This window comes from Amblyomma mixtum, chromosome 4 (assembly GCF_055824585.1).
Source record: "Amblyomma mixtum isolate Tamu chromosome 4, ASM5582458v1, whole genome shotgun sequence".
NCBI lineage: Eukaryota > Metazoa > Arthropoda > Arachnida > Ixodida > Ixodidae > Amblyomma > Amblyomma mixtum.
Window position 1 is genome coordinate 63,865,395 of NC_143015.1, and position 13,993 is coordinate 63,879,387.

A 13,993-nucleotide genomic window follows, 5' to 3' on the forward strand; every position below is an offset into this window, starting at 1 on the left:
GGCACTTTTACTAAGACATCTCACGCTAAAGCTGTGTATCCAGTTTTGGGAAAGCGTTTGCATGTTAGAAAGTCGGCGCCCGCCCAGCGGCACTGGTTTATCGCTGTCAGATATGGGCAAAGGCGACGGACTACGGCCTTGGAGCGGGCAAGTTCGGCGACAGATCGGCTGCGCAGCTAGTATTGCATTTCTGCATCGAAATCTGATAGTTTAAGTCACCTAATCCGAATTTTTGCTCTTTATCGTGCGCGAAAAGGGCGAGTAGTCTCTTAATCAGCATTTTCGCTCTTTATCGCGTGGCGAAAAGTGCAAGAATCAACGCCTGAAAGTAGTTAGCGTTCCGTCGGGCTCCAGTCTGAGAAGTTAGACTCGACATTCTCAACGCGTGTCATCGTAAGGCGAATTTAGGAGGCCCTTTTACAGATGCATTTCGCCCGGACTGCGTTCTGGGCATCTCTTCGGGCACAAAAAAGAATACTAAAAATTAGCGGCTGTCAGTCTTCAGCATTCATAGCCAACCACTAAGCGCGACGTTAGAAGCAGCAATGGACTTTCGTAGCAATACGCACAACGCGTAGTTTTTTTCTCTATCATGTCCACCTTTCTCGTGAAAAAATTTTAAAACTTCGAAAATTGTAAGACGCAGTTATGGAAGCCTTGAAAAAAAGTGCCGATTCTTTCGATATGTAGTAAAATATTTCTTTTACAGTGTTTCCATCGATCGCATCGAGCAGTTAAGACTGCCATAGAAAACCAAGGGGGGAAAGCTTTTGACGACAATAAAGCGTTAATAGAAAAACAAATACAAGACTGCCGTCGGGTGATCTGCGAATATATTGATTGCTGTAGTGCAATGTTACTTTATATGAAAAAAATGGAGTTTATGAATGGTTTCCCACTCAAAAATGCTTTTGTCCAGAATTTCTGGATACGTGTGTCTTTTCGACACCGGTTCTAGAAAACGATCAAACGTCACGGGGGTCTCGGCAATGCCGCGCAGTATTATTTTCTAGATTACCTGAATATTGCTATTGCAGATCAATTAGGACACGACGCAAACCGCAAATACTACACCAGAGTCTACTTTGAGCAAGCAGATCAAGGCGCGCAATTGAATGGAAATTTTAAAATAATCAGAATGATTCGAACTATTTAGCAGGGCAAAATAAACGGAAATTGCTTTGAGAGCTCGAAAGAAGCGTCTGTGTACGTGTTCGTGTAGCTCTCCCAAAGCCATGAGAACAAAAATGGCATTCTTGCGGACATTACTCGTGGAGCAAGACCTCGACTTCTACCACAACTGTATACCTTTTACAGCAAGCAGAAAACTGTATTTAAGTTTTCTGCGAACAGGACAAAGTTCCAAAGAACAGACAGATCGCACTTGTATGCCTCATTCAGAGTAACTGTAAGACTTGAGTGTGCGGTAATATTGCGCGTTTTCCAGAGTGAAGTGGCCTGGCGAAAACAGGAAGCACATCACAAGGTCCGCTATGTTTAAAAGCTGCTTCGTGTCACGAATACCGTCGTCTTAAAGAATTCTTGCAGTTAGCAATCGGGTATGATGTATCGGCCTAGAAGTTGAGACTGTAGACGATTAGTTTCCCGGCATACCTCGTACATTTCGGGGTTCATTTCGTTAGTCAATGCAGTAGACCGGTATAGCCAGCTATTAATACCAACTAGGAGCGGAGAAGACAGTCGATGCAGCGTTCCGCCATTTAATTCCGTCTGGCGAACAAGTGAAAAAAGTGTTCAACTGCTGTCCGGGCATACACAAAAATGTTTCTAACCGCAAGCAACGCGCATGCTTTGAAAAAAAAATCAGGAGGCAGTTTGTTGACCTAAAGTGCGGTGAGGCGAAAACCTTAAGCGCGGTGTTGCTGTTTGTGTCACTGATACGTTGTTAAGATGTTAGGCTTCGCCTCTAAGAGTGAAACACGACAGCGCCTTGCAACGCTGCCAGGGAGTCCACAGAACGCCGTCGCCCGTTCGGTTCTACGCCTTGCTCGTCAGTAAATTGGTTTTTGAGGAAAGGAAATGTATCTGTCTCGCATATCTCGGTGGAAACGTAAACCTCGCTGTAACAGGAAGGGAGGAAGATGGGAGAGAACGAAGACACTGTATTCACTAGACACGCATTTCTTAATTCCAAACCATCGAGCTGGCATGGCGGAGTGGTTAGCATGCTCGTCTCGCACTCCAGAGACCGGGGTTCGATTCCCGAACTCGACCAATTTCTTACTCGGTTTTATTTATTTATCTGGCCTGATTTGAAAGGTTATTTAGGTTAATTGGGTAATGAACCAATTAACTGAACTCAGTCCCACTTACTTGAAGCATCACTATACGATCCATTTAATTGGTTGCAAGGTTACTAGGAGGAGGAGGTAAACTTTATTACAGAAGATGTCTTAGGCGCGGATTGGGGTGATGTTTCCCTCCCCGCGGTGGGCTCCTCTTCTAGGCCGGACGCCAGGTGGCCGATCGACGATGTCGTTCGGCGACCTCTTCGGCTCGCTCTGTGACTCGAAGTTGAACCTCCGGGTCCGAGCTGCCAAAGTACAATTGGCCTCGTTTGAAATTCGCGCACTGTGACGTCCGACCGTTTCGACCAATTGAAAAGCGTGACATTTCTGTCGGCAACTACTGCTTACAACGACGAGGCATCAAAGGCTTCCTCCTTAATATTCGCGCACGCATTTCGGCTTCGAGGCAGCATCGCTTGGAATAGTGTAAGCATGGTGCGTTTTTGCCTAAACTCGCGTCGCTGCCAACCGCAGCGCCGCCTTTCTTTACAAACATGACGCTTGTCTATACTCACAGAATTGATCCAAAATATTATGTCGCTGAGTGCTGTAAGCTTTTCCCCTGGAATAAAGACTGAAAAGAGCAGTGGAAGCCAAACTAATAAGAATAACGCCAGCAGCGACCCTTGTCATTTGGCTTCAAACTCTCGTGGAGGCCAGTGCTGTTGTTGAAACCACACCAGCGCCCAATCTCGGAACCCGATGAGTAAATTGGACGAGCCGAACGCGTTTTCGTTTGATATCTTTATTTTTATTTTCTCTGATTTTCTCTGATTTCAAATAATATTTTTGCACTGGCCTCTGGAACGCGTGAGAAATCCATTTAATCAGATAATTGGCGCTGAGAAAAACATCGTGATGCCCCTTATTATCACTACCAGTTAGGCATCCAGTCACTTGTGCGTTTGGAAGTCTCAGAGTAATTTCCTGCTTACACTGTCATATCCACAATTTGTGTCGAAAAAAGCCAACTAGAGCGGCCAGCTTTGCGTAACTATTTACGATGGAGCAATTGCCGGCAAAAAGCGCAAGGCTAACCCCACCTATAGTTTACAGCCCCTCATTTCAACTCAACTTGCGTAACTATTTCAGTCTCTGCCTTCGTGAAAACGAACTGTCCACTGGCATTTATTTTTTCTCTTTATATTTGTACCGTACTTTTCATAGCCTCCATCGCAAACCTCTATATAACCGACGTTATCGCCATTGGTCAGTATGAGCCAATCCTGGCTTGCTATAGAGCTTTGCCTCATTGCTTTTCGGCGCCAACTCTGCAATCTGCCTTATCTAAATTGCATCGGGAGCTATGGCCGCATTCGAAGAGATCATTTCCTGCGCTCTTCCGGTCAAAGGTCACTTTTGTGTTTCATTTTCAGCGTTGCACCATCTACTGGCAATAAAAACTGCCCCTCCAGGTGCAATACCTATTTCGCCAATTACAGCTTCGATGTTGTTTAAGTCCCACTCCCGTTTAGGTTGTTGCCTTGGTTTCCCTGTATGAAATGATGCATGCTTTCGTTCTTCCTAATGGCTTCAAAATTTTTCCCGAGCCCCCCTTTTAGTTTCTCTTTTCCACCATCGGATGTACGCTTTCCGCTCGATTTTTCACGTCTACGAGCTCAGGCAGATGAAACAATGCGCTGTCGGTACACCTCCCATTTGCTGTCCTCCTCTTCCTGTGCCAGCCAGGTACTCTTAGCCGCTCTATGTTCCCACGTTGCGTTTGCCGCGTTCAATCCCCTCTAAAAACACGGCGTCATACTAAAACACCTTAGCGAGATTAACTGTGGTCCTCGTACATTCAATTACATCAAAGATTTCTTAACAGACCGCTGGGCCTATATACGTATACAAGAGACTGAGTACGGCCCGTTTGAGATGGGAACTCGGGGCACACCACAAGGCGCTGTGTTGTCCCCGCTTCTCTTTAACATTGCTATGATGTACCTCCCGGCACAGCTGGCGGCTGTCGGCGGTGTTCAGCATGCGCTGTACGCCGATGACATCACCATCTGGGCCACTACGGGAAATATAGGAGAGATGGAGGAATGCCTGCAAGCAGCGGCGAGCATAGTTGACCACTATGCCACGCACTGCGGCCTCCAGTGCTCCCCGTCCAAGTCTGAATTTGTGCATATTCGATCTTCTCCGAAATGCAAAATTTCCGTTCAGCTTTCTCTCGCAAGCGGCCCCATACGTGAAGCGAAGGAGCTACGAATACTCGGTCTCTTCATTAATCAACATCGTAAGGCAGACACAACTCTTGCCAAACTCCGCAAAGTCGGCGACCAGGTGGGCCGAATGGTTCGCTGCGTTTCCAACAAGCGAGGAGGGTTGCGAAGTAAGGATGCGATGCGGCTCGCGCATGCCTTCGTAACAAGTCGAGTACTGTACTCGACTCCTTACCTCCGCTTACGGAAACATGACGAAGATCACTTGGAGATTGTACTCCGCAAAATTTTCAAGAGAGCCCTCGACCTCCCGATATCCACTTCCAACGCGCGACTTCTCGCGTTGGGGGTGATGAACACCTATCGAGAACTCCGCGAGGCGCATCTCGTTAACCAATACACGCGTCTCGCCCAGACCGTGTCCGGTCGCCGCCTCTTGGACCGGTTACATATCAGACATGATCACCATAGCATGGAACGGGTTCGAGTGCCAGAACTGTGGAGAAGCGCCCTCTACGTTCGACCCCTTCCGACTAAGATGAACAAGAAGGACCATAATGACCGGCGCCAGGCGCGGGCGAATGCCCTGCACCGCCACTATGGCTCAAAGAAACACGTCTTCTACGTCGACATTGCAGGCCCCTACCGCTCCAGGGGGGAATGGTACACGGCTGCAGTCATACACGAGGGAAAACAGGTGGACGGCCTCTCGTTCAGAGCGCCCAACTGAACTCATGCGGAGGAGGTGGCGATCGCCCTCGCAGCCTCCCATTCCGACTCTAAATTCATCCTCACAGACTCTCGCGGAGCCTGTCGTAACTTTGAGTTCGGTTGGATTACTCCACTCGCTCACCAAATTTTACACCGCAGTACTCGCGACGGCGATCCAACTCATCGCTCAATCATATGGGTCCCCGGCCACCAAGGCATGCCAGGTAACGAAGCCGCCCATGAGGCAGCCCGCGCACTCACTCACCGGGCACCAGGCGTCCCTTGGGAGGAGCTTAACCCAGATCACAGCCCTCTCCTTTCTTTTAAAGAAATTACTGAGCACTATCGTGCCGAACACCGGCGATACCCAGTTCCTATGAAAGGACTGGGTAAAGCTGGCGAACGAATTTTCCTCAGGCTCTTTACAAACACCCTGCTGTGCCCGGCGGTTCTCAAGCACTTTAATCCTTCTTTTGGCGGCCGCTGCTCATTCTGTGGGGAGGTGGCCGACACCTTCCACATGGTTTGGGCATGCAGAAAAAATCGTTCTCTCCCCCCAATCACCCCTTCCCCTACCCGAGAGGACTGGGAGGCGGCTCTACTCAGCTGCCAGGAACTATCGGCCCAGCAGGCCCTGGTTCGGCGGACTTGTGTAGCGGTCCCAACGGGATCCCGGAATGAGGGACTCCGACTAGTATTGTAAGGGGTGAGACCCACTAGGGGCCTCTCCTCGAGCACCTCTCTGTACATTACTAAATAAATGCTTTTCTCCTCCTCCTCCATTCCGCCAGCTTCGAGGCCTCTTTCTGCGTTTCTAGTCGTTGCTTAGTTTTACCTTTCCAATTTCTTTCCTGCTTGAGCCAATTAGAATTTCATTTCCACAGTCTTTTGCTTTGGACTTTGCTAATTCCTCCTCCAATCATTCCAGAACGTACACCACAGTGTGCTGGTAAAAAAGGTTCAGTCACCCTACTGGCCGAACTCCGTCGTTCAGTCTATATTGCCCCAGCAGACGGCACTTAGTTAACGACCACTGCGAAATCCGTACAAACGTTCTCTAAAAATGACCTTTTTCAATACCTTTCTTAAATATCTGGGGTGACGATACTGAAGTCAATGCCTTGCTATTTGTTCACTGATTAGCATGGAATTGATCTACACATTTGCCTTTTTATCAGTTGTGACATGTTTTTATCAGTTTTATCGTGTTTTTTTTTTAACAGGTGTAATTAGGATTGTGCCGTTCTTGCTTGTGGGTCGATCGATTGAAATGCAGGCTTTCAGATCCCCTATTTAAATATTATCGCCCTTATTTTAAACCTGCCCAAGAAGGTAACGAAAGTTCGATTGTTCGATTCATAAATAAATTCTCCAGTGCATGCGTCCTTTCCTTTTACTCTGTCGTAGAGCAATAAATGTTCTTTACATGCTGCGTTTGCGCGCCGCTAGTTTTTACTGTACAGCCATTCTACTGCCGCCTTCTTGTGGGCTTACTGGTGCTTATGCTCAGCACCGATCTCCGCTGTACTCCTTCTTTATCGTCCAGGCTGAAGGCGAGTTGTCTGACTCAGCCTACTAAAGCGATCCATAACACCTCTGCTAATTGTACGTTGACTATAAAGATAAACTGATTGAGAAAAGCTTGGTATTGGAAAAATCAGTATTCCACACGTTCTAAAACTACCTTACAAGCTTGCTCTGGGAGGATCAGGACAGCCTATATTCCAACAGGAAAAGAAGCAAATGCATGCGTATTAAACACTTGATCTTCTCAAAGCTAAAAGGTAAGGCGCCTGGATCGCTACCAGATGCTCAGCGCTTCATTTATCAAAGAAGACTAACTTTCTTCTCGGGAAACTCCATCTAGTCAGCCAAATTTTCGTTGAGCATATATAGGGAAAGTGCTAGTGGTCGCGCTTATGGTACAATCATTGAAAATAATTATTGTAGGCAGCCCTCACTGTCGTTTTTTTGAAGATTTACAGATTTCCAGGCGTTTCGACAAGCTCTCGTCAAGAAATTCCTGGAGTAAAGACGATTACGTCCACGTCTCTAGATGGGTCGGATTCGCACTTTGCGCGACGCTATGAAATGATAACCTTGCTTTGTTTCAAACATAATGGCTCGCTAACCGTCTGAATCTAGGTATTCACTCGCGCGCTTTAAAGGAAAGGACAGAGGATCGTGTGAAACAAAGACGATAGAAAGAGGTGCCATAGTGAAGGGCTGCGCAAGTTTTTGGACCAGCTGGGATTCTTGATGATGATGATGAAGTTTTATGGCGCCGAAGTGCATCTGCGTCTAAATAGCGTCATGGCACAAGATTGTTTCTACTACTTAAAGTGGGCCTTTCACCCATTTTACAAGCATTTCAGCCGAAAGAAGAAGAGCACCAGGCAGGAGTTGGGATTCTTTAACCGTGTTTCACATCTACTCTTAATCGACTTACGGCCAAAACGACGTGAAGTCGATGTCGTTACTTTACGCTCGACAGCCGAACGCTCAGACCACTAAGCTACCATGGTGAGTGGAAGTGTACAAAAAAGGTGGGTGCTACGTCATGTAGCCTCTTCAAACATTCACTTTTGCGCATGTTTCACTCACCCATCAACGGTGGAAGGGTCGTCAATGCATCCGTCGTCGGGGTAGGAGTGGTAGTGCTGGAGGTAGTTGGTATTCGCACCTCGACAATGATGCTTTGCATGATGACCGGCGGAATGGTTGTACGCTCGCTGCTCACATCCTCAGTCGTGATCGTCGAAATTATCGCGGAAGCTGCGCGAAAGCATCAGTCTTCAGCCTGTAACTAGGAAACCTTCGGCGATCAAACACGTGACCTCCCTTGACCCAAACTGGGCAGACTTTTAAGATATTAACAATTCAAAAGCTGCTATGTCGCTGGTGGCCAAATAAGATAAGATGCTTATAAACATAACATGATGCTCTAAACGTCTCTTCTTAATAAAAGGGAAAAATTTAGTAGCTGTACTGACGCTAAATCGTCCACACTTTTGTTTGTTTTGCCTCATTATCGCACTGAAATAAGTATTATGGATGCTGATGTGCGTCGTCGTTTTTCTTAAAAACCATATGCTTATATATGAATGGAATATAATTTTAATAATAAATTTACACATAGACTTTCTTCAACGGGTAACAGGGTATGGACGAAAAGAACGCGGGATAATACTCATGGCTGTTATGATTTTTGCTTCACGATCCCTCAAAAATTTCACTTCGTAACCACCCAAGTCGCAAGGCGGTACTGAAACTTTTCTACCCTAATCTCCGCGGGTACGAGCTAATGACAGGAAAAAACCTGCCAAAGTACGTGTGAAGTGAATCCACATTAAGGCGAGAGCCCTTAATGGCTCACACTGTCGTCCGTCAACAAAGCGTGTCACACCCGTTTAACTCAGGAACTAAAAAAAGATAAAAGAAAATTAATTGTTGCTCCAGATAAAAGAGGAAAAAATTAACCTAGAAGCTAAGTTTGATGATTGTAAATTAATTTATTAATTATAGGCAAAATTGTCGAAACTGCGTCGAAATCGAAATAGCGCGGACGCCGATATAGCCACGGGAACGGTGTGACGTTGAAATTCGGGCTTGTTGGTTCATAGTTTGGAGCAACAGCGCAAAACAGGACAAGGGACCAAGAACGAGTAGACACACACAGCGCTGTGCGTGTCTACTCTTTCTTGGTTCCTTGTCCTGTTTGCACTATTTCCCCGAAAAAATGGTGTGACGTCACATCCACCGGAAGTCGTCACGGCATAGTGTCGTGTTTCACCTCTCAACACTTCAGTTGCGAAAGTGTCTCTGCACTTTTTTTGCGCCGTTTAAATCATATCTTTTTTTAAACGATGTCAATGCCGATCTCTCTCTGGCGGGGACAAAACGATGCTGTCATCCTTTATTGGTGCCCTATGAACCTAGATCTACGAAACCCTTTGTGCTTACCTCCCCTGAACACAAACACAGTGATGGCGACAGACGCGCATACGAATAGCAGCATTGCGCTCATCATCAGCAGGACAGGATTTCCGATGCTTTCCCTGCAAAAAAAAGAGTAAACTTGCGTAAACAAAACGCAAAATCGTTCACTTCATCTTGAAGCGTTGTTTTAAACCTTTGTAAAATTGAAGCTAAACCACGTGTCCTTTCTTATCTTCTCTCTTTCATTTCATGGATGCCGCTGATACGAATTTCGAAAGGTTCTGATTACCTAATATTTCCTACCGGTTATGCCATTTTAAACACTATTTCTTGGTACCAGCGTGAAAGGAACCAAATAATTTCGGGGAAATTATTTCAATCATGCCTTTTTGGTGAACATTTCATTTTCCTTTCTTTTGTATTGTGTTGAAATGAGCACTATTGCATAGGTGAACGCAAAAAAATGGCCCCAAAAAAATAACGTCACAGTGAAACATCATTCGCAGAGAATCTGTTCAATGTTTCGAACTATTTTTGATGCATAGCCCGTTGCTTCGCTACCACACGAAGCCTGTTTGTGGCTTACTTGCGGTATGTCGGTAGTCAAGTGCCTCACAATCGGATGTCTTTCCATTTCATATTGTTGCCATAGTGAATCCGCTAAGTTAGTCAAAAGCATCATTGATGACCACTCCAAAAAACGTTGTTTTATTAGAGCTCCGAAAAAAAACGCCAACGAAAAGCGTTCGAAGTACCAAGATTTATAAAAAAAATTACGTGAAAAAATATCGGAGAACATCAAGCGCTTTAATTTTATGTTGTTCTTAGGTGGCGCCAGAACAGGAGGCAGTGTTCCACGCTAAGCCTTGCTGGAAAAGCGGACAGTTTTTAAACTGCGTTACGGAATGCTTTGACGAGTGCCGATTTCCTCTTTGGAAGACCAAAGAAATTAGTACTCATGACGACAGAACGGATTGCACCAAAGTTAAGCTTAATAACTTTCCTTTCCGTTTTCCTGTCTCCACAGAGCAAGGAAACAAGCAAGAATCGTAACTTTCAGCATATAAAGCTGGAAGAGTTGGAAAATTAGCAGATAAGGCATTCAGATTAGTTTACATATTTGCATTTTCTGTATATGTCAAAATCAAACTATAAGCTCTACGTAACAAGAAGGAATGGATATATGATTTTTATGAGAAAGCTTGATCATCTGCAGCGAAACCCGGCGTCGGCGTAGATCAGGGACAGTGGCCCCAAGTGTCACAGATGACGTCAAAGAAAAATGAAGTTTCTTCAGAAGGTTCGGGCAATTTAACTCTGAACATTCAGATTGTGAGGAAAGCATTGGACACATTGGCCTCAAAACCGTGTTGCTTCTAGTCGAACAAAGATGATTTAAAGCGTGTCCTTACGAGTGTATGCTAGTGAGTAGGCATGCCATTAGAAAGGACAGAAAATAAATATGAAAATAAATAAAAAGAAAATAAGCAATGATGTCGTATTCAAAGAACATAAGTAGTCTTAATTGCCCTCCGTATTTTATCGACACGCATAAAAACTATGATGAACCAGAGGATTAACTCCTAATGGCGGCACTTTCAAGGTTTTCCTCAAAATTGAAGGTGAAGAAATTGAAAACGAATAGAAAGAAACCTCATGGTATTAATATATCTGATTATCTCTGAGATGGTTCTAAACAGTGCCTTCGCTTTAAAAGCCATTAAATGGTCATCTCGAAAGAGGAAATTCTGCAGCAACTGCTGGCGAAGAAACGCTAGTGTGCAAGCATTTCAATGAGCTCGATGTATGACGAACAGGCGGTAAGTGACGTTTTTGCGTAGGCTTAAAACATCACGTGTCTTAAAGCTATGAGAGTGTAAAAACAGTTTAGAGCGTATATTATCTGTGAGGGCTCAAATGACAATGGGAGGAAAAGGTGGTTTTGTTTCATCCTAACTGCCGAATATTTTGATACAGCTTGACATTTATATAACGCTTATATTACTCGCATTTAAATGTACCCGTTCTTAGTACTATCACCTGGGAACCATCTATTATTAGCGAGGCATTCGCGACCGTGAATTCAAATGAAAGAATAATGCGGCCTAAATGAAGGATGCTTTGTTTAACATGCTCGAAAAATTAAGAGTGGCAGCGACACAGGCAAAAAGTGCAGGCAAGGAAATGCGTAACTCACTTCCTAATAATGGAGTATATTTTGAACATTTAACTTTTTAAGGTTTTTGTCCCTCTTAATGACGACCTCTGCGTATTTCTCTGTGATGGTGGATTGGACGTTCTTCCAAATAATAATTTCTCCAGATTCTGGCGGTTCATTTCGGCGTTATTACAAAAATGGCGAAGTACTCGTCCGCATAATCAGTATTGCGAAGCTCTGTTCATTCCATTTTTTTGCTAGCCATTAGCGAACAAATAAAACTTCGTTTTCTAAAAAGATCTACGAAGAAAATGCATCAATTTTCTGCGACTGATTTCCGCAAGAACGAAGGAAGTGTTAGAAGTTTCCAGAGGCAGGTGTTAGTAGAAGCAACACTTCATGAGGAGCAATTGGAAAGTGTTGTGCCTGATTTTACTTACCGTTGGTCTTTAGCCACTGGAAGCAGAGAAAAACAGGTACAAATCATATTTCGAAGTCTGACGTTTAGACCAGTGCAATATCAAAATTCTGGTACTAAACCTAGCTCGTATGGCTGCCAAGTTGCATTCTGGGTACTATATGAACAAACAGAACACCAATGGAAGGAATTTCAGTCAAGTGGCACAATATGGCTCCGCGATAACGATTAAAGGGCATACGAAGCGCTCTACGAGTGATTTAAGTCTTAAGCAGTGATTAACAGAAACACGTTAATTTTATTCATGCAATAAATGCATGTAACTACTGTTTAAATTGCTGGTAGTCTCTGACGTGTCCCCCGGATTTAGATTTTTAACGCAAAGGTCCCGTGAAGACAAACACATCGTAACCGTGGAGCCAGAAATAATGCTGCGAACCAAAGAAAAAAAACTGCAAACTGCAAACTGCAAACCAGAGCAGGAAGAAAAAAAAGCGTCTATGTCGTGCCGATGGCGTCAGTGCCGCGCGATTTCACGCTTTGTTTCGAAACACTCCTTACCCTGCCGGTTCTATCACAAATTAGGTTGAGCAGCATAGTCAGGTGTGAAGCAAACAAGAATTCAATGCGCCTAAAAATTAATTGTTTCCATATCCGAGGCGTTTCTTGTCATGCAATACTGAAAAACTGTTTTTATAATGGCAGTTAAAAAGGGTGATGCATGCCTCTACGGAGGTCATTGTCCGTAGATATTAATGTAATGGCGTTTGAAGCCTGATCAACGAAAAAGCGCGATGTAGTAAAGGGTAAGCGAACACGGCGTAGTTTTTTTTCGTCGAACTACCAGAAAATAGGATGATCAGAATATAATGAAGTGCATTTTGTCAGGCACTATCAGGAGACAAATAGCAGGTTCTAAAATATCCTTCAAGAAGAAAGCATCTACAACCGCATTTTACCGCGAATAGGGCAGGAGTAAAGAACGTAGAAAATAACGAAAATGGTTGAACTTAAATTAAGAGCCTTGCATTGAGTTACAGAAGGCAAACTGTTGGGAGTAAATTCTACTGACAGGAAGAGGAAAGTTTGGTTTTTTGGGGTTCAACGTCCCGAAGCGACTCGGGCTATGAGGGACGACGTAATGGAGGGCTCCGGAAATTTCGACCACCTGGGTTCTTAGTCATGCACTGACATTGCACAGTACACGGGCTAATAAAATTTCGCCTCCATCGAAATTCGACCGCCGCGGCCGGGGTCGAGCCAGCGTCTTTCGGGTCAACAGCCGAGCGCCGTAACTACTGAGCTACCACGGTGGTTTGGAAAAGAAAAGAGTGGATAAAAGAAAAAAACGGTAGTTAACGATATCCTAGTCGAAATTAAGAAGAAATAGGCACTATCAGGGCACATAACCCGACGGCAAGATGATCAATCGTACCTTAAGGTGGCGGAGTGCATTGCGAGACATGGCAGGTGTAGAAGCGGGCGCCATTCAAGTCAAAGAGGCGGACGAGATAAGGGAGATTCTGGGGATAAAGTGGGAGCAGATGGGAAGCGTAGGGTTAAATATAGGTATATGTAAGATGCTGTCGTCCCGCAGTGGGCGTATTTAGGCAGATGATGGTGGTGGCCTAGCGCCTTTCATAGCTAGATGACGGTCCCACGCGCAAATCGGCAATTGTGGGGAAAATGCGCAGGCCCTAAAAATAACTGTAGTATTTGGGCGCCATCTCTAATCCTTTGTAGAAATTAAAGGGGCTCATTACAGCGAAATTAGGGTTTCATCAACACCAGGTAACTTCTAAAACTGTGAAGCAGAGCCGTAGTCTAAGAAGTTTCCTACCTTCCGACCTTGAAAACAGGAGGACCCGATTCGCCTGGCCGGCCGGAACCTGTTCATGCTGCGCCTGTCCATACGGGGCTTGTCCGTACGCAGCAGGATCGTAGCCATAGTAGCCGTACTGCGCGGGGTCGTACCCGTACTGGCCGTACTGAGTGGGGTCGTACCCGTACTGGCCGTACGCCTGGGCGTACGCAGCAGGATCGTAGCCGTACTGGCCATAACCTTGGGCATTAGCTGCCGGGTCATAGTTAGCAGCGTTGTGCATGACGCTAACCCGGAAGCTGATTGCCTGTAAATGAAAAATGCCTGTTCCGCTCAATCTTCATACATAGAAGAAGCAACCTCTCGGTTATCTTCCAATGGAAACACCACAAATATCATAAACATGAGTGTTACATAGGCTAAAAAAATGAGCGATGGGGGGTTAGCTGGTATGGCATGATTACA